Source organism: Mixophyes fleayi, chromosome 1 (genome assembly GCF_038048845.1).
Source record: "Mixophyes fleayi isolate aMixFle1 chromosome 1, aMixFle1.hap1, whole genome shotgun sequence".
Taxonomy (NCBI): Eukaryota; Metazoa; Chordata; class Amphibia; order Anura; family Limnodynastidae; genus Mixophyes; species Mixophyes fleayi.
This window is the reverse complement of record NC_134402.1, coordinates 330,876,632-330,900,032: the sequence shown is the minus strand read 5'-3', so window position 1 is coordinate 330,900,032 and position 23,401 is coordinate 330,876,632.

Sequence of the window (23,401 nt, the reverse complement as noted above, 5' to 3'; positions counted from 1 at the left end):
ATTTTTTATTGGATTTCCATCAATATTTATATACAGTTTTCATTAAAACACAATGCTCAAAAATATATTTATTGGATAGTAGCAAAATGTAAATGTTAATTTATAAAACAGGTACTGTACTGGAAATGGTTGTGTCTAGAAAGCCCAATACAAGAAAAGACATAATGGAAACTAGAATTGCCTACACTCACCACACATGCTTTCTTTCCACAATCAACCTATTGAATCCTCTTCAGTCAGGCTTTAGCTCTCAACATTCACAGAGACTGCATTGACTAAGGTTGTCAAAGATTTGATCACTGCTAAAACTAAAGGTGATTATTCTCTTCGAATTCTCCTGGTTCTCTCTGCAACATTTAACACTGTTGACCAATCTCTCCTCATACAATTTCTACAACCCCTAGGTCTTCAAGACCTGGTTCTCTCTGCAGCATCTAACACATCATCTGTGTTGTCCCACGTTACTGACTGTCTTTCTGCCATTTCATCTTGGATGTCCTTGGATGTCCTCTCGCCAAGTCAAACTGAATCTTTCAAAAACAGAGCTAATAATATTCCCACCTGCCAACAGAAGCTACCTACCTAACATTGCTATTTCTGTGGACAACATGACCATAAATCCCACCTCGCAATCTCGCTGCCTAGTTGTGATCCTTGACATCGACTCTACATTTATATCATGTTTGATACATCTAAAAACATTTCCAAAATACTCATGTATCTCACAAAAGAGACTGAAAAGAGTTTAATTCATACACTTATCTCCCTTAATTCATACACTTATCTCTCGTATTGATTATCGCAATTTCCTCCTTACTGGTCTACCCTGAATCAGACTCCCAACCCTACAATCTATTTTGCATGCAGCGGTTAAATTTTCCTTGCAAATAGTTCTTCCTCTGTTGAGCCAGTCAGTCAGTCTCTACATTGGTTGCCTTTTATACACTAAGTCCAATATAAAATACTTCTACTAGCATACAAGGCCATTAACAAAACTGCACCAACCTACATTTCCTCATTTGTCTCAAAAAGTCTCCCAAATCGACATCTCCATTCCGCACAAGATCAGCGTCCCTCATCCGCTCTCATCACATGCTCCCATTCCTAATTACAGGACTTTTTTTCTGACTGCACTCTCTTTGAGGAATAATATTTTCCTCTGGTTTTCAAACCTTCAAGCATTCTCTTAAAACCTACCTCTTCAGGCAAGTTTCTAAAATTAGTCAACCACTGTCTTAACCTCCCTAGGTTACAATATTGCCACCTTTCACACAGTTCACGCAAGACAACAACCCTATGACCAACATTGCTATGTGACTGGATCATATAGCCCACTAAGCACATTTTACTTTTAATAATTCTAGCTGTACCAATATGTAATATATAGCACTTAGCCTTATGTATCAAATTCCCATTGTCCCACAGATTGTAAGCTTGCGAACAGGGTCCTCTTACCTCCTCTTACCTCTCTATCTGCCTGTATTACCCAGAATTGTTTTATTACTGTGTATGTGCCCAAATGTAAAGTGCTACGGAATTTGCTAGCACTATATAAATAAATGTTGATGTTGATGATGATGAGCCTTCATTTTGTTCCCTTGTCTTGTCATTGTCCCTGTCGCTCTTTAAAATCCTCACTGTTGCAGGTCACAAAATCACAGTGCAAACAGGATAGGATACAATGTATAAAATGCACTGTTACTTGATAAATGTATATTGTAACAATTAGATGATTTAGCAATTTTAGAAAAACTCCAGGAAGCATACTGTATGCCTTACATGTACACTGTTCTAATATAGATCTAGTTATAACAGTCTGATATTTCTCATATTGTAGCCTGTTTTTCCTTCTCACTGTCAATGTATTGAAAGCAAGTCTCTCAAAGTCAAAGTAGTACAGTGGCGTACTTCGTTGATCACCAATGATCGTAACAACGAGATGTGAAAAGAATTGTGGCACCTGAGAGAAGGAGGCAATTTCAACTTGTAACAGACAAGAATGACGACCTGTGAAATAGGGTAGGGTCCAATAAAACGAGGTGCCAGTTTTATAGAAGGTACTTTGAGTTTCATATTTCTGGTGAATATCTACACCTGGTCCCCTACAAGAAGAATTGGCATAGGTCTCAGCGACAATCAGCAAATGTCTTATGATGTTGCGTGGCTTTAAGCAATTTTGCTTTAATCTGGGACCAAATGAGCAAAAACTTTCGAAGAAGAGAATCAGCAGCAGGATCAGAGGAGCCTGAGGAAACAAAAGGATCTGAGATAACAGGGTGGGTCCCAATCACAATAAAGAAGGGAGTAGATCCCGTAGACTCATGGACATGATGGTTATGACAAAATTCGGCCTTGGGAAGGAGCTGAGACCAGTTGGTCAGATTCTCAGAGGAAAATCATCAAAGGAAAGTCTCTAGGTCCTGATTCATTCATTCTGTTTGGCCGTTAGTTTGGGAATGATACCCGGTTGAAAACTTTAAGTCCATGTCTAGATTTTTACAAAATGCTCCCCAAAATCGAGAAGTGAACTGGACCTCACAATCGAAGATGATCTCCTTAGGACATCCATGGATCCTAAAAATTTCCTTAATGAAGGTAACAGCTAATTGACTAGCAGAAGGCAAACCTCATAACGGTACAAAGTGAGCAATCTTATAGAACCTGTTGACGATAACCCAGATGGTATTATACCCGACGCAGGAAGGAAGATCTGTGATGAAATCCATTTAAATGCTCACCCAGGGGAAGTTCGGAATGGGTAAAGGATGAAGCAAACCAGCAGGAACTCTTTTGGAAATGTTATGTTGGGCACAGGTTGTACAAGTAGCAATAAATTTGGGAATGTCCAAACAAACAGATGGCCACCAGAACAGACGACATAGTAATGCAGTAGTCTTCTTTACACCTGCATAACCAGAAATGCGAGAAGAATGAGCCCATTTAAAGCTTTGAGTCTTAAATGGGCTTCCAGGAAGGATCAGCCAGGAGGAGGAGTACAAGTCTTTGCTCTGGTAAGTGCTACAATACTGGAGGGATTGTTGAGGTTCCAAAGGTGTCAGATGGTCAGAATCATCAAAAGAGTGAGACAGTGCATCTGCTCGATCGTTCTTAACTCCAGGACAAAAGGTAAGGACCAGATTGAACTGTGCAAAGAAGGAAGCCCAAAGAGCCTGTTGAGAGTTAAGACAGTGGCTTCACAAATGAATGCAAGGTTTCTATGATACACGAAAACGGTGACTGGATGAAGAGCACCCTCCAATAACTGACGCCATTCCTCGAGTGCGGATTTCACAGCTAAGAGTTCATTGTCACTGAACCCATAGTTGCTTTCACTGGGAAGAAACCGTCTAGAGCGGCGGTTCCCAAAATGTGCACCGCTGCTCCCAGTGGTGCCATGATGCTGTCACAGGGGTGCTGTGGCCAGGAGCAGAAAAAAAACAACTTACCAATCCGGCGGCGCCCGGGACCCAGCATCCTCCTCCCTCCTTGCTTCTCACAGAATGTCGGGCGTGACGTCATCATGCCCGACATTCAATGACAAGCGGAAGGAGAGAGGATGCTGGGTCCCAGGCACTGGTGAATTGGTAAGATATAATAAAAGACAGAAGAAATAGAATAAAGAAGGTCAAGTATGGTAAGTAAAGAAACAGAGGGGAATGGTGATAGGAAACAGCAATGGAGGGGCAAAAGAATGAAGGAGGGGGCAGAGTGATAATATAGAGGGGGCAGAGTGAGGATGCAGAGGGGCAGAGTGAGTGGATGCAGGGGGCACAGAGTGTGTGGATACATGAGGCACAGACTGTGTGGAGATGAAGGAGGCCACAGTGTGTGTGGAGATGAAGGAGGACACAGAGTGTGTGGAGATGAATGATGGCACAATGTGAGTTAGCTGTAAATTATTCTTTGACAGAAATATAATCGGAAAAAAAATATAAAAATATTCTTTTCCCTTGGATTTATGTGTATTATATTTGCATACAACTAAATAAGTATTTCTGTCCTGACTTAAATACTTATTAGGTTTTTTTAGACTCAACTACTAAAACGAGACTGCTAGGTAATTATTTTGTAGGGGTGTCTTGAAAAAATTATGGAGACTCTAAGGGAGCCGCGAACTGCAAAAGTTTGGGAACCACTGGTCTAGAGAAAAATCCATAAGGAGTGTGAATGCCGGTAGTAGATTTTTGAATAAGTACTGCTCCAAATCCAATTGATGAGGCGTCTACTTCAACTAAAAAGGCCATTCCTGATCAAGTTGGGCAAGAACAGGGGCAGAGGAGAAGGCCTTCTGTAAGATAAGAAAAGCTGTTACCGCCTCCAGCGACCAGACTTTAGGATTGGCAGACTTCCTGGTTAATACAGTGATGGGTGCAATGATGGTCAAAAAGTTCTGAATAAATTGTCGGCAGTAGTTTTAAAAACCGACAAATCTCTGAATCGCCTTAAGGCCCTGGAGCTGAGACCAATGAAAAATAGCGCAGACTTTAGCAGGATCCATTTGTAACCCCATGCCAGACAAAACGAATCCAAGGAAAGGAACGTTCTCATTTCTCTAGTTTAAAGTAGAGGCTAAATCTGCGGAACCTGGATAGGACTTGTTTGACATGAGCACGATGGGAGGAGAGGTCCCTGGAAAACACCAGAATATCATCCAGATAGACCACTATCGAAGTGTACAGTAAGTCTTGAAAATTTTTGTTGACAAATGACTGAAAGACTGCAAGGGCATTATAGAGGCCAAAAGGCATCACAAGGAATTTAAACTGCCCATGTCTAGTGTTAAAAGCCGTCTTCCATTCATCTCCTTCCCCTATTCGAATCAAATTGTAAGCTCCTCAAAGGTCACGTTTAATAAAAATCTGAGATCCGCTGATTCTGTCGAACAGATCTGAGATAAGGGACAACGGATAGCGGTTCTTAACAGTTATAGGATTGAGTGGACGATAGTCAATACAGGGATGTAAAGAACCATCTTTCTTTTTGACAAAGAGAAACCCCGTTCCGGCCGGGGAGGAGGATTTTCTGATGAATCCACGGTGTCAGTTCTCAGCGATGTACTGAGACATGACCTGAGTCTCTGGCCGGAAAGTGGGTAAACCTGACCTTTAGGAACTTCTGTGCTAGGAATCAACTCAATAGGGCAGTCCCAGGGACAGTGAGGACGAAGGGTCTCAGCTTCAGTTTTACTGAATACATCCCAAAAGGAAGAGTATGCAGAAGGAAGAACAGAGTCGGTGGAAATGAAGAGCAGCTGGAGGAGAAACCGAGGGCAGACATCTTAGAGGACACTCGGGACCCCAGGCAGTGACCTTGGCATGACCACAGTCAAATTGAGGGGAATGCATCCGAAGCCACAGCAATCCTAATATTAGCGGGATAATAGATTTGGGCAGCTCCGGAAACTGGATCGTCTCTCTATGTGAAGCTCCTACCGTTAGCTTAACAGGTGAAGTAACGTAAGAGATGGAATCATTGCTAACATGATTACCATCTACTGCCATAAGAAAGAGCAGCTGAGGCAAAGATTGCAGAGGACTTTGGAGCCATGAAGCAAGAGCCAACAAGACGAAGTTCCTGGAGGAGCCGGAATCCACCATGGTAGGATGAGATCCTTTGAGGGTATCCAGAGTGACGGTCATAAGAAGCTCGAAAGTATACTTGGAATAGGGGGCAGATGCAGAATCTGCTAAGGCGGCCTCCCCTCTACCATCTAGGAGGAAGGGTTTCCCTGGTCTCTTAGGACAGGCATTGAGAAGATGACCTGGACCACCACAATAAAGACAGAGACATTGCTTGAATCGTCTCTCCCCTTCCTGTCATGTGATTCTGGAACTGGGGTGCCAACCGTGGAACAAAACGTCTGAAGGAAGATCATTCCTGTGTTCATTCTTGATAGCGTAAGTCCAGTCTAACACATAGCAATATGATTGTGTCTAGATCCAAAGGCATTTCCCTGGAAACAAGCTCATCCTTGATTCGATCTGCCAATTCTTGCCAGAAGGTTTCTACCAAGTCCTCATTGTTCCACTTTAACTCTGATGCCAGTGTACGGAACTGCACTGAGGATTGTCCTACAGTGAGATTACCCTGGCGAAGATTTATTAGACAAGAAGCTGCTGAAGACACTCTCCCAGGTTCATCAAAAACCCTACTCAAGGATTCAATGAAGGATGAGAGTGAGAGCTTGGCCACTCAAGAGAGAAATTGTGAAAGCTGCCCTGGTCCGCTCCGAAGGGAAAGCCCCAGGATTCAAATTGTATATCACTTTGATTCAAAAAACCTCTGCACCTTTTAGGGTCTCCATAAAACTTTTCCAGTGGCGAAATACACAGACTTGAGGAAGTGGAGGCTGTGGACACACTAGGCAAAGCAGAAGTGGTAGAAACTACTGCAGTCATAACTGTCAAGGAACTTTGTAAGGCATCTAGTTGCGTAACAACCTCTTGAACACACTGAAGCAGGGGGGCTTGATCCGTCTCTTGCTGTTCCACTCGTTGTGCTAGGTGCAGAAGTAGATCACGGGCAGACAGTTCACCTGTACCTTTAGTAGTCATGGCCAGAGTATACTCTCACAACACTGATACAACGTGAACCTGCTAACATTGGTGCAACTCAAGTAGAAGGTGCGGCGTTAATGCACCCCAAGTCTTCTAAATGAAAACCTGCAAGTAGGTATGGTTTTTGCCGCAGGAGACGCGCATGTTGTGGTTCTTTAGTCATAAATTGTGCTAGTAGCCAATGAGGTGCCAGCAGCGTGACTTCCCGTTGCCTGGCAATGGGACGCGCATGAGCAGAGTAGCCGGCGGTCCTGCTAGAAGTATCGCATCTGGTTGCCTAGCAACCAGACACGGCGGGGGAAGTGACAGGCGGCCATCACGAAGGAGCAGAGTGACGGCGCCTGACAGTATTCAATTGACTGCAGGGCAAGGCTGCAGACAGAGTTACACATTTATACAACAGTGCACCTAGCTTATAGATATGCATATGTGTGACAAAGTAAAATTATAGAGTGGGATTTAACTCTCATAGTTTTAGATGGTTTGGATTTATGTTTACCCACAGCTAACAGCAGTTGACTGGGTGTGACTGCAGTGAGACTAATCAAACAGAGCACCTGAAGAGACCTCCTCTATAAAGATCAGGTGGAAGTGTCACCTATCCATCAAGATAGAGGACGGGTTGTAAAGTATTTAAACCTATATTGTTGTGTTGTGTGATGCAGCCGATGCCGAGTCAGTTGGCCAGTAAATTAAATAGACCCCCAAATGTGTGTAAATGCTAACTGCTAGTGATGATGGCTGTGTTTGCAACCTAGAACATGTGTTCAATCAGGAGCAACTGTAAAATGTATTATATGTACAGTAGACATTAATAACATCCTAATAGATGTGTGCTATGAAAAAAAATGAAAAAGAAAAAACTTTTTATTTTTTAACGTTTTGTTATTAATGACTATATTACTAACAGGTGACATTAATTGAATAGTTATTTTTTTCTGTGTGTTCTTTTGTGACTTGATATTCCACATATGTATTGGATGTGTCCCGCAGTGTATTGTCTGTAAGAGCAAAGCAAACCTAGACCCATATTCATCAACAGACATAACTTTACATCCACTCCTTGTTGAATACAAATGTGTGTTTTCCCGATTTACGTGTTTTTTCAAAATTCACTCGTTTTGATGATGTGTTCTGCTAGTGAGCACCCTGCACATTATAGCATATAATGTGATGAATATAAACATTTATAAAGAATCTTGTGTGTAGTAAAAATGTGTAACATAATTTTAAAAAATTAAATATGTTGTGACTAAAGTAAGCAATAGTCACCATGCAGATTACATATAAACTTTCTTTGTAAACCTGTTAACCAAGGAAATTATCCAGAGTTAACCACGTTACGCAAAATCAAAAACAATACTATATTTAACTTCCTTCATCTCCTCCTCCTGTAACTTCATGAAGAGAAGGAAAGGATGAAACACATCTCTACTATTTCTGATACTGGGAGTTTGAACATTAATGAAGCCTCCAGATTAAAAATGATAGGAATGATTCATTCATGCAGGCAAAAATATCACCAATAATGTAGTTGTCATTAATAGCACAGCCAGGAACATGCTGTAATAGCTATGTATTCTCCATGGCCATACTTGCTGGCGTGGTGGTGCCGTGTTTTTGTTGACAGGAGGAGAGCAAGCACCCACTTTTGTTGTTGTAGAACCTTGCCATGCTTGTCCAGAATTAATATTATATTTCTGCAATGAGTGGCAGTGGAAAAAATAATAATATACACATATGTATGGAGTGTTGGAATATGGCACAAGCACAAGGAATTGAAAAGGACATCCTTTACCTACAGTGAACTGCAAAGAATGGAATATATGCACTGGCATACTGACCTTATATCGTTAGTCTGGGATAGGGTGCAGTGGAATTACATTAGAATAAATATCTTATGATCAGACCAGCCATGTGAATTTGACCACTGTGTAGCCTATCCCTAAATATCAAATCAGGAACTTGTGACCACCAACAACTAGGCCACAGTCTTATATTTTAATTACTTGAATAATTGAATAACCATTTTAGCACACTGATACGAACACAACTTTTAGGACTGAGGTCCCCACGGAATCACTTCAGTGGGGACAGTTTACTTATTTGCTTTCTATCATTTCAAATCATTATTCATATTTGTTTTATACAAATATTTAATTAATATGTAAATAATGTATGTAACATGTATTGAAGACATAGGTAATTAAAAGTATACATATGTATATATATATATATGTTTTGGGAATCAAGGCTTTCATTAATAGTGTCTAATGTATCAGCTAATATCACATTCCTTGGCACTGCCACAAATCTTTATTACTGCTATTACTGCATAAAAGTGTTTTGTATAAAGTATAATCTACAATATATGTTGTATGAAATATTTAAAAGGAATTACCAGTTTTTTTATTTATATATGAATATATTAATCAAATATATTTTTCTAACAAAAACATTGTTTTTTGTAAATATTTTACATAACAACATTTCTCTAGAATTATAATTAATTTTGTTGTTAGTTTATGCACTTTGAAATGCAACCTAGTGTCCATTTGATAGATGTGGTGCCCTAAACATCAGATAATAAACAATCCAGTGGCGGAACTACATTTGGTGCAACAGGTGCGGTGCATCGGGGCCCATGGAGATAGTGGGGCCCGCTGCACGGCAGATGCAGAAGGTCGGAACTAGCGAGCTGTAGGTCCCGGTTCCCTACTCCCCTACTCCCTGCATCTCTGCACCGGGTCCCACAGCTCGCTAGTTCCACCTCTGAAACAATCAACATCATAATCATCATCTTAAGTTATTTATATGGCATCACAAAATCCGCAGCACTGAACAATCAACAAAAAATATACAGGAAAAATACAGATAAATAATTGACAAGAGAAACGGTAGAATCAGTAAAATCAATACAGGAGACTATAGAAGAGGCAACTACATAAGAAAACACAGCTAGAACAAAGGAAACAATACAAAGAGGATTAGGAGATAGGAGGTAGACAGAAGGGAATTTTGTGAGGATGGGGGCAAGTAGAGAAGTGTGAAATATTTGTAATAACTGCAAGTTTATGATTCCAACCTTGGTTCATGCTTTGCCCCAGAGTGGTACATATGTTTAGAACTAAGGAGTGAAAAGAACAGCTTTTAAAATGTAAATGTTACATTTATTTCAGATGTATTCATCATCATCATCACCATTTATTTATATAGCGCCACTGATTCCGCAGTGCTGTACAGAGAACTCATTCACTTCAGTCCCTGCCCCATTGGAGCTTACAGTCTAAATTCCCTAACATAGACACACACAGACAGAGACAGAGACTAGGGTCAACTTTTATAGCAGCCAATTAACCTACCAGTATGTTTTTTTTTAGAGTGTGGGAGGAAACCGGAGCACCCGGAGGAAACCCACGCAAACACAGGGAGAACATACAAACTCCAAACAGATAAGGCCATGGTTGTCTGTATTATTATCTAAATGTATTATTTAGATTAGCAATTATTTTCTTATAAAATTCATTTTAATTTGGAAAAATGTAAAAACATTGAGTGCATTTATTTTTTGCTCTTCATCCATATGATTTTTTTATGTAATCAATATTTTCAAATTTGTCAATGTGAAAAGAAATAAAATAGGAGATGATCACAGATAGGAGGGGAGATGTGAATGATGAGGGCATGGGCAGTTCAAGGTAATAAACACTTACCAAGCAAAATACACTGCCAAGTTGTGGCAATGAATAAAAGGCATTAGTCTTAGAATAAATTATTAATGATGAGCAGTACCTTCTCCTAGACAAAAGGTGTAACTGTTTCATTTCCTGCTTTTAATACCTAGATATCACCATAAACAGCATTGAATGCAGTTATATCTGCAGACTATGAAATAAAAATTAGATTTTATAATTATGCTGACAAATTTGGAATGATGCATCACACTGCAATGACATTATCCTTGTTTTAATCAGTATAATTGACCACAAGTGTCTTGGTCGCTGCCTGATATTGTCAACCATATTAAGCAAAACCCCACTGATTTAATATCAGCTTTATTGTATAGAACACCTCTCAAAAAGTTCTACCCTTACATACACCCACAGACTTACTAGCAAACTTACTAGCTGCTACCTTTCACAGATCACCTCTTGTGCATATCCCTTCTGGCATACATTCACATATATTTACTAAACTGTGAGTTTGAAAAAGTGGAGATGTTGCCTATAGCAACCAATCATATTTTAGTTATCATTTGTTTAGTACATTCTACAAAATAACAGCTAGAATCTGATTGGTTGTTATAGGCAACATTTTCACATTTTCAAACCCTCAGATTAGTAAATGTACACCACAGATTCACTAAAAGACTGTGCAGAAATCACCTATTGTACAGATCCATAGATTCAATGCCAGTCACACTACATAGAACATATCCTGCAAAATTCGCACAATTGCATTACTGAGATTCTTTTGTATAACACATGCCTGATGGCTGGAATACTTTCGTTGCTTTCATGTTGCCTTGTCAACTGCAAAGGTGAGAGATGCATGACCATCTTCTCACAGAAACTGGGACTTCATCCTATGCATGCTTGTAGACAGAGCCTTCTTTTTTCCGACTGGGCATGATGGGCAGGTGCCCAGGGGCACAGCGGTCAAAGGGGCCCAAGTCAGGAGGACTCCTATAAATAAACAAAAAAAGAAACTTACCTTTTGCGATCACCTGGTCCCCTCTTCCGTGCTGTGCTCGCAGTGAATGTCGGGCGTGATGACGTCATCACGCCGGATATTCACTACGAGCACAGCACAGAGGAGCACAGCAAAAAAGAAGAAAAGGGGATCGGTCTCAGAGAAAGGTAAGTTAAGGGGGATTTGACTTTTTTTTTACTTATAGACATTAACACACCCCTAGAAAAAAAGGAAATAAATAAAGCAGACAGAGGTTATAAACTTTTTTGATAATCCTGAACGATAGGATAAATGCTTTTCAAAGAAATTATGTTGGCCATTTGGGCTCTTCATGTATTTGTGCAAGAGAAGGTGGCAAGTCCAATGTTGTGTCCACTATAATACACTGACCCAAGATCCACATTAACAAAGTTACATGAATTTGAGGTAACCTGATCAAAAAGTGCACATTATACATGTCACATGTTGAAGTGGGAACTTCTCACCCAGAGATTTTGGCTATGTATTACTTTGGTTGAACTTAGGTGTATTTAGTTGGTTGAGAGAAAGCATTGATTTACATAATTAACAGTGCCCACTGTGGACAGGGAACTTTAAATGGCATGTATGAATCATATCTATCATTGTTTATTTTCACCCACACCAGGTGCAGTAAATTAATGTGATTTGAATACCAACCTCTGATTGGCCAGTGTAATACACTGCTAAAAATTCCAGGGAAGAAGTTCCTACCTGTTATGCACAGGCCCAAAGTGTGTACCTGTGATCAGAGGAGAGAAACTAAAATATTAGGCTGTCATAAGGTGGGCTACAATACAATGGAAGCAGAACTAAGTGCAGTGGGTGTGAAGAAAATGGAAAAGTAAATCATGTCAACATGATTTTGTATATTTAGTACAATCATTTATACCACAAAAGTCATTGATTTAACACTTAAAAATAAGGTGTGTGTATATATATATATGGCATGTAAATTGCCCTTTAAAAATAAATATATATATATATATATATATATATATATATATATTGTGGCAATGGGAGTGGTTTTCCACAGGCCTCTCAAGTGGAATTGGCTATGGAGCTAACAGTCTGCAGGTAAAAGGCTGCAAACCAAGTTATATACAGGTGTAGCAATGTGCTTATGTTTAGTTATGTACAGTTCTGAGACATGTGATAAAGTAAATGTAAAATGTGATTTACTTACATGCTTTAACATGTTTGTATCCACAGCTAGCAGCAGAGCTGATAGGGGTGCCTGTACTGAATAGGCGTTACAGAGCACCTGAGGAGACTTCCTTTAAAGACAAGGTGGGGGTGTCGCCTGTCAGTCACCCAGCCTGTGGGAGGAGACTTTCTGTATTTAACCTTGAGTTGTACTCTTGTTAGAGGTGACTGATGCTGAACTAGTTGGCCAGTCAGTAGAGAGCTGTACTGTGTCTAGTAAGCATTAGGGTCATCAGGAGGTGCAAGCAAAAGGGGTTGCTTGCTGGTGTCATCCTGACAGAAGAATTGGTATTTATTGTGAGGCAAACAATAAATATATTTGATTTAAAACTTATATATGTGTGGGTGTTAAAAAAAAAAGTGATTTTTATATATATATATATATATATATATATATATATGTGTGTGTGGGTAAAAAAAGTGATATATATATACATATATATATATATATATATATATATATATATATATATTTTATATAATATATATAATCACATATTTTTTCACATATATATATAGGGGCCCCAGTGCACTGCTTTGCCCGGGGGAGGGGGGGGGCAATGATATTGTTAAGATGGCTCTGCTTGTAGATGGGGAAGACTTTATACATAGAAGCACTTCAAATAGGATAGAGAAGTCACAATAAGGGAAGAGTGATTTAATGGCAATGGGAGGGGTCCTTATCTGTTTACAGGGCCAGCAAGGTTTGTTGTTGAGCTTTTGATGTGTGTGTAGGAGGAATGTGAGCTGTGAATGGTGAGGAAATGTGTGTGATTTGATGTGTAGTGTACATCATGACCACAACATACGGACCTCCACATGAATTGTTCTTGTACAAAAAGATTGATTATATCATCAAAAGTGACTCCAAGAAAAGCTGCTAATTCAGATACAAACAGATGTGAATTTTTATCATTGATTTGCATAGTTTTTTTCACCTAAGTCTGTCTCCCGTGACAACAGCCACAAACTGCCTAATTAGATGACCACCTTTGTATGTTATTTTTTTAAAGATGGTGCACATCTTTATTTAAAACACACAAAATAATTATCATTTAAAAATAATGATTTAGTAATTGATCATGTATTAATTAAGAGCCCGTATATCGTATATATTCAATAAAATTATCAAATGGTTTGCAATATGAACTGAACAGGATTTAAAACCTCTGCTGCCAGTTGTCAAGAAGAGCTAGACAAGGCAGCTTTGTTGACATGCAATAAAAAAGCAAAAAAAAAAACCTAACTCTAGACGTTGCTATCTCATTAGCATATTCTTGGTATAATTCTCATAGGGCATGCAAATGTATGCAAAAAAACAATCCAGAGAAAGTAAAAAATAGCAATGAACATTAAAATCACCCCGCTTGAATATTGTTTTATGCAAAAGATATATTCACTGTGTAGTTTATTTAAATCGACCAACTTTGGGTATTTCTGTTAATATTTCATAAAATGAGAATAGAACAAAAAGACAGTGAATTTTAATGAGCATTCTGATAAGAATCAAGACCCTACTTATAGTGTAAATTCAGGATTTCTTCTTAGTTATTCCAGCATTATTATGCATCTGACAAATGTGATCTCAGTCCACTTTCTTTAGATTATTATAATGCTTTTTTTGCCCTGAAAAATGCAATGTTTTCAAAGGCATGTATTTCTTAAAGCTGCCCAACCACTTACTACAATATTTTACTACCGTGCCCCTGGCTGGAATCCTGGAGGCTGTTTACCAACTGAGTGTAAACGGATGTCTTAGTCTAAGCCAGTCAGTCACCAAGCACTAAATAAACCTTAAGGAAAATGTACAAGTTTATGTGTCTTTTTACAGGTAACCAGAGTGATTTATGCTAAAGAATCATACCCAATAAGCACACAGGATTACAACTTTTTTTCAATCAAGTAATTTTAATGCATTTTAAACAAACAATAAATATAGAAAACTTGACAAACAAACAATGCATGTTAAAATATTAAATCGTAAACATAAAATATTACAATGATAAGCGAGCAAGTGCAGGTATACCAGAAGTCTAACAGCATAAAGAAAAAAAAAATGGCGTGAGAGATTTACTGGAATTAGAGTCATCACTATGAAATCTAGTTTGTCAAAAATACCAATTAGACCATATTTTATGGTATTTTTGTAATATATTTCTCCTGTTCTACAAATATTGTTCATGATTCATTCAATACCTTTCATTTATGAAATATAGGACCTTCTGCTGCGAACCATGTATGGGCTATAATAACTTTTGTGAGAGTAGTTTAAATGAAAATATATTGGTAGAAAGATAAATTCAAAGTATTTTTGAGAGAGGAACCAAAAAGACATATTTTAGGATTTAGATGAGGGATATTATATACTGTATTACTGACACAGGTCCATACGTCTGTCCAGAAGATATGTACCTTTTGACAATATGATAACAGGTATCAAAATTTACAACCTGTCGAACCACATTTTGGTCAATTATAAATCTGCCTGTTACCAGTCTTAATAGGGGAATTATATATCATTGGAGGATAACTGTCAAATTAAGAAGATATACCATGTCTTAACTGTATACAATGGCAATACATAGTGAAATAAAGGTTAAATCCTGTTGGAGTTGTTCAAAGGATTTAAACACCCCATTACTGTTAAGTTGGCCTAATTTAAATATCCCAAATTGGTGCCAAATATTATTATCTATTGTTAATTTATGTCATTTGTGGAGTTTACTATTGTACTGTTGTGCCCTTCTCACCTAGAAGATTTCCCAAATATATGTTTCTAGGAGTTTTTTAGTGTATCTAGAATAATAAATATATCAACCTGCTAATATCTAAGGATAATGAAGTATGTTTCTTTTCCTTCCAGATTATCTATCCACAAGTGTACCTCTCTCTCCTTGTAAACATTTTTGTGTAATTAAAACATTTTGTGCTGTCAAATCACTTTAAACCACAATGAGGTTCAGAGATATTGAAGTAAATAAAAGCTATTCACTATCAGTTGATACACTATGAGCTTGAGTCAATAAGGAGAACAAAGCTTAAAAAAGGAGTAACTTTTCACCTTGTCAAAACCATGTTGCATTGGATGGGAGATAAATTTAAAATGTGGTTACAGATTTATAGTTGGTGTAGGGCATGTCCTAGAGCAACTTTAAATTTCAGTGTAAAATAAAGCTATCAATTATTTGTGTGTTACATTACAAAGCAGTCAGTGTTTTCCTTAAATGCAAAATAATAAACTAATTTACACACCGTGCATTGTAACATGGTTTGTCTTGGAGAACATTTACTCAATTTTTTGCCTTACTTTCCTTAATGAGTCAGGCCCTATGTGTATAAGTCACTGATGTCCAGAGTTAAGATGGCAGCCATCTCCAACAGACCTCTCTCAACTATCATCAGGTCTCACCATAGTAGGGATAAAAATACTGAAGATGGAAACAGGTGATTCACTATATAAATATATCTCATTCATCCAATAAGGTTAAAATAGAGACTAGAAGTCAGTGGTCTCTCTAAATGTGTCAATAAGTACGGAGACTGTAGTTTATTAAGTTAATTGTAAATAAGCAAACTTTCATTCCTTATTTCTTCTGTCAATGTTATGTGAGGTATCACTGTTAATATATTAATATATGTTTACTAAGATAACAGATTTTCATATTAGTTTATAGCACAAAGTCAATATCGTTTTAGGTTAAATATTAAGCTGAAATACAGTATATCCGGGCAAATAGGATTTTATAAGGGTAATAACATTATCAAAATGAAGTGAGCTGTCTGGGAATTATTTTGCTCTCCTTTTTTAAACTCCATAGCAGTAAGTGAGGATTAATTAGGATAGATGTAGCAGATTTTGTCGGTAGAGCTAGAAATCCACTTTCTACTCCATTCTTCTCCTAGCCACGCCCATGGCATTACAAATTTAAAATTATGAAAGACAATGCAATAAATTATTATATTGTATATTTTATATTGGACCTATGATAGAAATCAAAGTTTGATTAGTATTTATACAACTTGAGTAGTGCATTCCAAAACATCAAATAACCACTTATACCGCTTTCATACTGCCGCCCCGGCAATATCCTGGGTTTTTCAAGCCTGGTTTTTGCCGGGGCTCGGAGCGTCCCAGCTCAGAAACACCATTCATACTGCACCTCGGACCCGGGAATTTCCCGGGTTGACCCCATTCATACTGCACAAGTCTGTGCCCTGGCAATTTGTGGGAGTCATCACCAGGGCAGTTTTCATTGGCTGAAAAATTTCTTCATTTCTCCTAAACTCCTTCTCGAATCTTCCACGGGCTCCCACCGATGACATCATCCTCCAGAGACAGGCAGACAGCCAATCAGCTTGTTTTCTGTGCAACCCGGGTTGAAAAACCCGGGTTGCACCATTCATAGTGCAGGCAACCCGGGTCTGACCCGGGAATTACCCCTTGATAAATCCCGGGTTGAAGACCCGGGTTTTTAGACCCGGGATTTTTGACTTGTACCATTCATACTGCACCAAGACCCGGGTCGTTTGAGCTCGCCCCGGCAAAAACCCGGGATTTTGGTGCAGTATGAATGGGGTATTACAAATAATTAATTAACTCAAACTCTCTTTACAGTTTTGTCCCAGTACAGATGTAATTTATCACTTAGGGGTTCATTTAGATTTGGTCGCATTTATGCCAAAATTGCAGGCATAAAATGTGAGCCACATATATTTGTTAAATTTGAGTTGCACCTATGTTATGACACTGTAACTAAAACTAAACCCTTAAAGCTACCACATGAAGATATGTTTATATCACATGAAGATAGGCTTTAAAGATTTCCTCATACTATGTCATATTGGAGACACCATACATCCTCATCAATTTTACAATGATGAATGGCGGCTTAGTTGTAAAAGAAAGTAAATAACCCAAACAAGAGTGCTCCTACAACCAGCGCTCAAAGCCTAGACTGGCAGCAGCAATTGTGGGGGGACAAAATAGCATGGGGTGTATCCACTAGAATCAAATACAGAACTTCTTTCCAACTCGCTGGCCAATCTTGTATTACACAGGATAGAATAATCCTGTGAATGAGCAGAGAGAAAGGGGCACCTAAAAGTGTATAAACCTTCTATTACAACTGGCAAATAAGCAGGCACATGACAAGCATACAAAATTCTGGTAAAAGTTCCCATAACATTTTTAATTGATGTACAAAATATGTTAATTACTGTTAATTTGTATGGGGAGGTCAGATACCCAGGTCTAGGCATGTTTTATTATATAGATGAAAAGAAAGAGGAGGACTACAGTTGCCTATGTTCTTATACTACCAAAAGTCAATAATGCTTCAGAAAGTTTTGGACAGGGCTCAATTGGTGAGTGCAAAGTGTAAAAGTGTATATAAAATGGTGCTAATTCCCTGAGAGTCTGCTATTGCTCTCTGTTAGCATGAGAGTCCAATGGTGAGGCAAATATTCTATTAATTCTATTGACCATTTAATATCTGCCTTCATATATTACTCACAAAATGTAGGTTCTAGTATAACAAATTTCTGTTTTGATTTATACTTAATTTACTCTGATTCCCACAATGATTTCCACAAAGTCACAAGTGTATGAATAGCAAGAGAGTGTGTGCAAGTTGGAGGATATGGAATAACAAGATGGTGGACAGACAAAGACAACATTAAAAAATGGAGGCTAGACCCCATAGTGCATGGCTCTTTAACAACGCACAGTAATTTTACAGTAATAATCTATAAACACATTGCAGTCAGATATTGCGTTAGTATGTATACTTACTCGATGAACAACAGTCATTCTAAAGTGCCGATCGTCTTTTCTTTTGGCTGGTTGTACAGTTTTACAATCTCTCTCCAATCCCCTTCCAATCATGTAGTATGTATTCACTCATGATCACACCAATGTCCACCTCTTTGATTCGAATGTCAGCCTGACACGTTTCTCGGCCAGTACATAGCCGTTTCATCAGAGGCCTCTGAAAACTGGGAACTGTGGTTCCCAGTTTTTTGAATTTGGGTTGGATCTCAGAACGGATGTTCACTTTCTCTATCTCCACAAGCTGGAGTACGGACCAAGTATTATAAGTGATTTAGATCCTTCTTTTCCATCTGCTTCTGCATTTGCTCTGTAATACAAAACATCTCCACACGCAGCTGTGGGAAGTCACTATTAGCCCAGCAGTACATAGGATCCGTTATCCCGCATCTACAGCATTGATCTGAACTTTGCTTAAGGTTTGACTATTTGACTATTAAGAAGATACACGCAGAAACCAAAGCTGTTTTTGATTGAGTTACATTTTTGGTTTGCACATTCAGATACCACCTCTTATGCAATATTGTTGTTTTATATTGTTATTTTCAATAACAAATGTATGTATGGTTTTAAGTGTAACGCTCTTTTCTATTTGTTGTTGTAGATAACATTTCAGTTGGAAAATTCGCCAGTGTGTACCTACCCTTACTATATACTTAAGGTATATATATGGGTTGGATAGATTTTCATCTTTCCTGCATTCTGTGCTATATCAACATTTCTCAAATATCTGATCACTTTACATAATTTAGAATGGGTCTAAGAAAACGTTAAGGTATAATCACAGGTTTGAAAGGTTGCACTTTGCACAAGCAACCTCAGTTTTAATCCTGCTTTCGAGCAGGAGTTACTAGTTACTTTTCCTGGATGCAGGAGATGCAAACAAGACACCAACATACAAATGTATTTGATATTTAAAATTGCAAAGTCATGGAATGTGAAAATAGACAGCCCAAAATCCTCTTCCCATGAATGCCAAACAAGCATTATTTTTTAGAGAAGTCAGGGAAAGGTCAACTAAGGCAATGCTTTAAAGACTTTGCCATCATGCCCCTCAATGAGTAGTCAGTTATTATTAAATGCTTTATTTGTATAGCTCCTAATTATTATGCAAAGCTTTACTCATTCACATCAGTTTCTGCTCCAATGAAGCTTACAGTCAAAATTCTCTTACACACGTAATGGTATTAATGTTCCCAGAAGTTGATTAACCTACCAGGATGCTTTTGGAATGTAGAAGGAAATTGCAGCAACCATAATCAACACATGTGAACATATAATCTCCACAAAGATTGTGACATGGTTGAAATCAAACTCATAGCCCCAACCCTATGAGGAAGCAATGCTAACTATTGTGCCATTGTTGTGGCAAATTTTATGCAAATAATATTTTGAGATGTGAAGGTCAGACATACAATCTTCAAGTTCTGCTTTTGCGAACCCGTTCTGCTGAATGGCAATTTCACAATGTATTTGTAAATTTGTATTTCTTGTAAATTATAGTCTATGAATAGTGTTGGGGTACCACTTAAGGCAAAATTCAGCTGGCAATGTGGCTACTATTTGATGGAACATATGTAAACATTTTGCTCATCTCTGTAGAGAAGTCACAGATCAAGGAGCACAGTGGGTACACAAATCTGTCTCAGCATACAGGCAAATGCTGTGTCTATTATGGCATTACCAAAAAGGTGCAATGGTGCTATGACTGTGTTATACATATGTTTGTAATATGTCATTTCATAAATAACTGGTTTTATACAAACTTGTCCCTAAAAATTATATGTACCATTGCTTAGTTTGTCTTAATATATATTTTATGGAGTGCAATGTTCTGTAAATAAATCTATAAATACATATATAAGCATTCACTTTCTGGCTTGGGATCAAATGGAACAATGTCAGTGAGATAATATGTTTATTAACCAGCATACAAAACTGTAATACAGGTGTCTTAGCTGCATGGATTTCACACATTCACTAGCTGCTTTTTAATATGGCTGCAGAAAAATGTCATGCTACGTTGACACTCGCAATATAATGTTACGCTTTAGGAGTTTCCTAATGGTTCACATCTGTGAGAAAGCAAAAGATGTGCTGGGTTGTTAAGATTTGTTTTTAGGAGGAGTAAAACTGCATGGAGCAACACAAGGTTTCCCATGAGATTACAGAGGGCAGCCATATGCGATTACAACATACTTAAAAAATGTATTTATTTTGCAAAGTTGGGGGAAAGCTGGGGGTAATTTAGTTTGTCAAAGACAATTCTTTTAGTATGATTTCATTTAATTTGCTAACAATTTTTTACATTTTAATATTATTTATTTTCTGCTTTCTATGTAGTAGCAATATGTAATTCTTACAATGGCTTTCTAATCTAATATAATTAAGAAGTCTGTATAATAATGTAATAAACACATATTATTAAACTGTTCCATATAGATCACTGATAGTATGGGGTTTTGGCTAAATATGGTGATATGTGCACACATATGCTGTAAACCACATAAATCAGACTTTCTTTCATTTTCTAATCTGCATTATTTAAATGGCTGCTATGGTTTAAATATTTGTACAAATGTCAAAGTTTTATTAAACAAGCTTAATTGTGTTTTATCATGTTTAGCAATGTATATTATTCAAATCACATCCATCCTTTAGTATTATAAAACTGGCATAAAATGTCCCACACACAAACCCACCAACAAAATGATAAGCCCCTTTAAACCTGGTGCAGGGAAGTGGGGATGAGGTAATCGGGGGCCACAGCTCGCTAATTCCGACCCTCTGCATCTGCTCTGCAGCAGGCCCCATTATCTCCATGGGTCTCGGTGCACTGCACCTGTTGCACCAATGGTTCCGCTACTGCACACAGCCGATGGATGATTTAAGTGAAGGAAAGGTAAGAATGAAACCCTTCTCTCCTTCACTCAAACCATCCACAGAAAGATATGCTCCCTGTCCCAGATCACCCCTTAATTTCAGTTTAGCCACCCCTAAACCTCAAACACACAGCTGTAGATTGTGTGAGAGTGACACATGGTTATTGCTAGCACTTACTGCAGATTGAAACCCCCTGCACCCTAATCCTCTCAGTCGAACAGTTATAAATCATGTAACTATGAGCTGTTTCGTGTTCCTACATTAGTATATTACATTTATTCACACTCATTTACAGTCTATTTTATAATGACTACTTACCAATATTCTGAAACTGGGCAACATTGTAAATGCTGCAGCAAGCATGTAGCTTGTAGTTTAGTTGTCGTTATGCTCTTACAAACAACACCTTTATGTTGTAGATTAAGCAGAAATGTCACTATTGTGACTGAAGTGCTTGTTTTGTTTAAAGATTAAGCAAGATTATAGATTTTGTACTCTACAGTTCAAACTCAGAGCATAAGCATCATAACTATGATATCTGTAAAGGATCCATTTTTTTTTACCTGACAGTTTTTTTGACTCTTAGTACTGAAGTAATGTTTGTCCTTTGTATGCACATTACACTACTAGAAACAGCACTGGTTGTGAAATTTCTATTAAGACAATCAAAAAGACCAGCCCCAGCTAGACAGTAGGATGACAATATGATAAACGATTTTTTTCTAATAAATAATAAAAATGCTTGAAATGGACACAAATTGATACTTGCACCGTTTTGTCAAAATAGTCAAAAATGTAAAAATTCAGAGAATTTTCTAAAATTTTAGGTCAAATAAAAAAATCTAGTGAAATCTGAGAAAGTTGAACAAGTTCAACCATATTTGAGCCAGTTTGACCATGTTTGAGCCTACTTGAGCTATTTCTCACATTCTCAAGATGGTTTGCACATAATTAAACCAGCTCGGTCACATTCCAAGTTAACTTTATAGATTTTAAAACATTTGTAATCCTGTATTGAGAAACTCTGAAAGGAACTTTGAACATCGAACACGGTAGGGTTTGCAAGTCAAATAAAAAAATGTTAAATGTTAAAATAATTTTTTATCATAAAAAATATTATTAAATAGTGTTTAAAAATAAGAAGATTTTAATAGCAAATGCGTGTTTCAAATTTTGTACGGCTGATTTAAATATATTACATATTTTAAATGTAAATGAGCTAATAAAATATAAAAAAGAAAAATAATATTGAAAAACATTCAAACATGTTTGCAAAAATAAAGCTTCATCACATTATTCATTTGATGTATGGCATTTAATACAAGTACATTTCTATGAAAAATAAGCAAAGGGATAACGAATCACAGCAAGAAACTGAAAAGTATCAGTCCCTTTTGAAACTGTAAGACATTTACAGGGTTGTTTACTATCATTGCTCAAAGGTACAAATCCACACTAAAACCATAGCAACTAAGTAGACATTTGCTGTCATTGTCTAGGTTGCACTAGGTTGCACTAGACAGATATTATAAAATCATTTGCTAATTTGCTTCTGTAGTGCAGACTTTTACCTTTGAACAGTGTTAATTAAAATAAAAACCCATAGTATGGAATATAGACAAACAGACAATAAAGTTCTAGTATATAGTTTTAATGTTTAAGGTTAAGATACAAATACATGAATGTATCAATTTCACCATTTAGTGACTTAGGAGAGTAACACTTTTTGACACAATAGCTCATGATTTGTGCAGAGTACTAAAGTGATATGATATTAATATACTACCTCATTCTTCTTATTCAATGCCTAGAAAATTATCCATCTTACATCTTGTGGTTAAATTATTTTGCAATTATTCTATCTCATCAGAGATTAAACCTGTTGTACACTACCCACTACCTAGCAGGTTTCAGGCCATTACTTTACAAGGTCTTTAAATTAATGTGCAAAGTGGTTTATCCCCTTTATCTGTGAGTGTGTGTCTGTGAGTTTCAACTAGTCAGTAGGAGTTTTCTTGAGTTGATCCATGTAGGATCCTGCTTGGATCTATAGATGGAAGAGAGAGAAGAACTTGTGTGTAGTCACTACCTTGGGAAATCAGGAAAAGTTTAGATGATCCTAACCATGAGGTTTACCACCTCTCTTCCTAACAGGTGCATTTAGAAATATATTAGATTGTTAGGGGCATATTCAATTACCTTCCGGGATCGAGCCTAT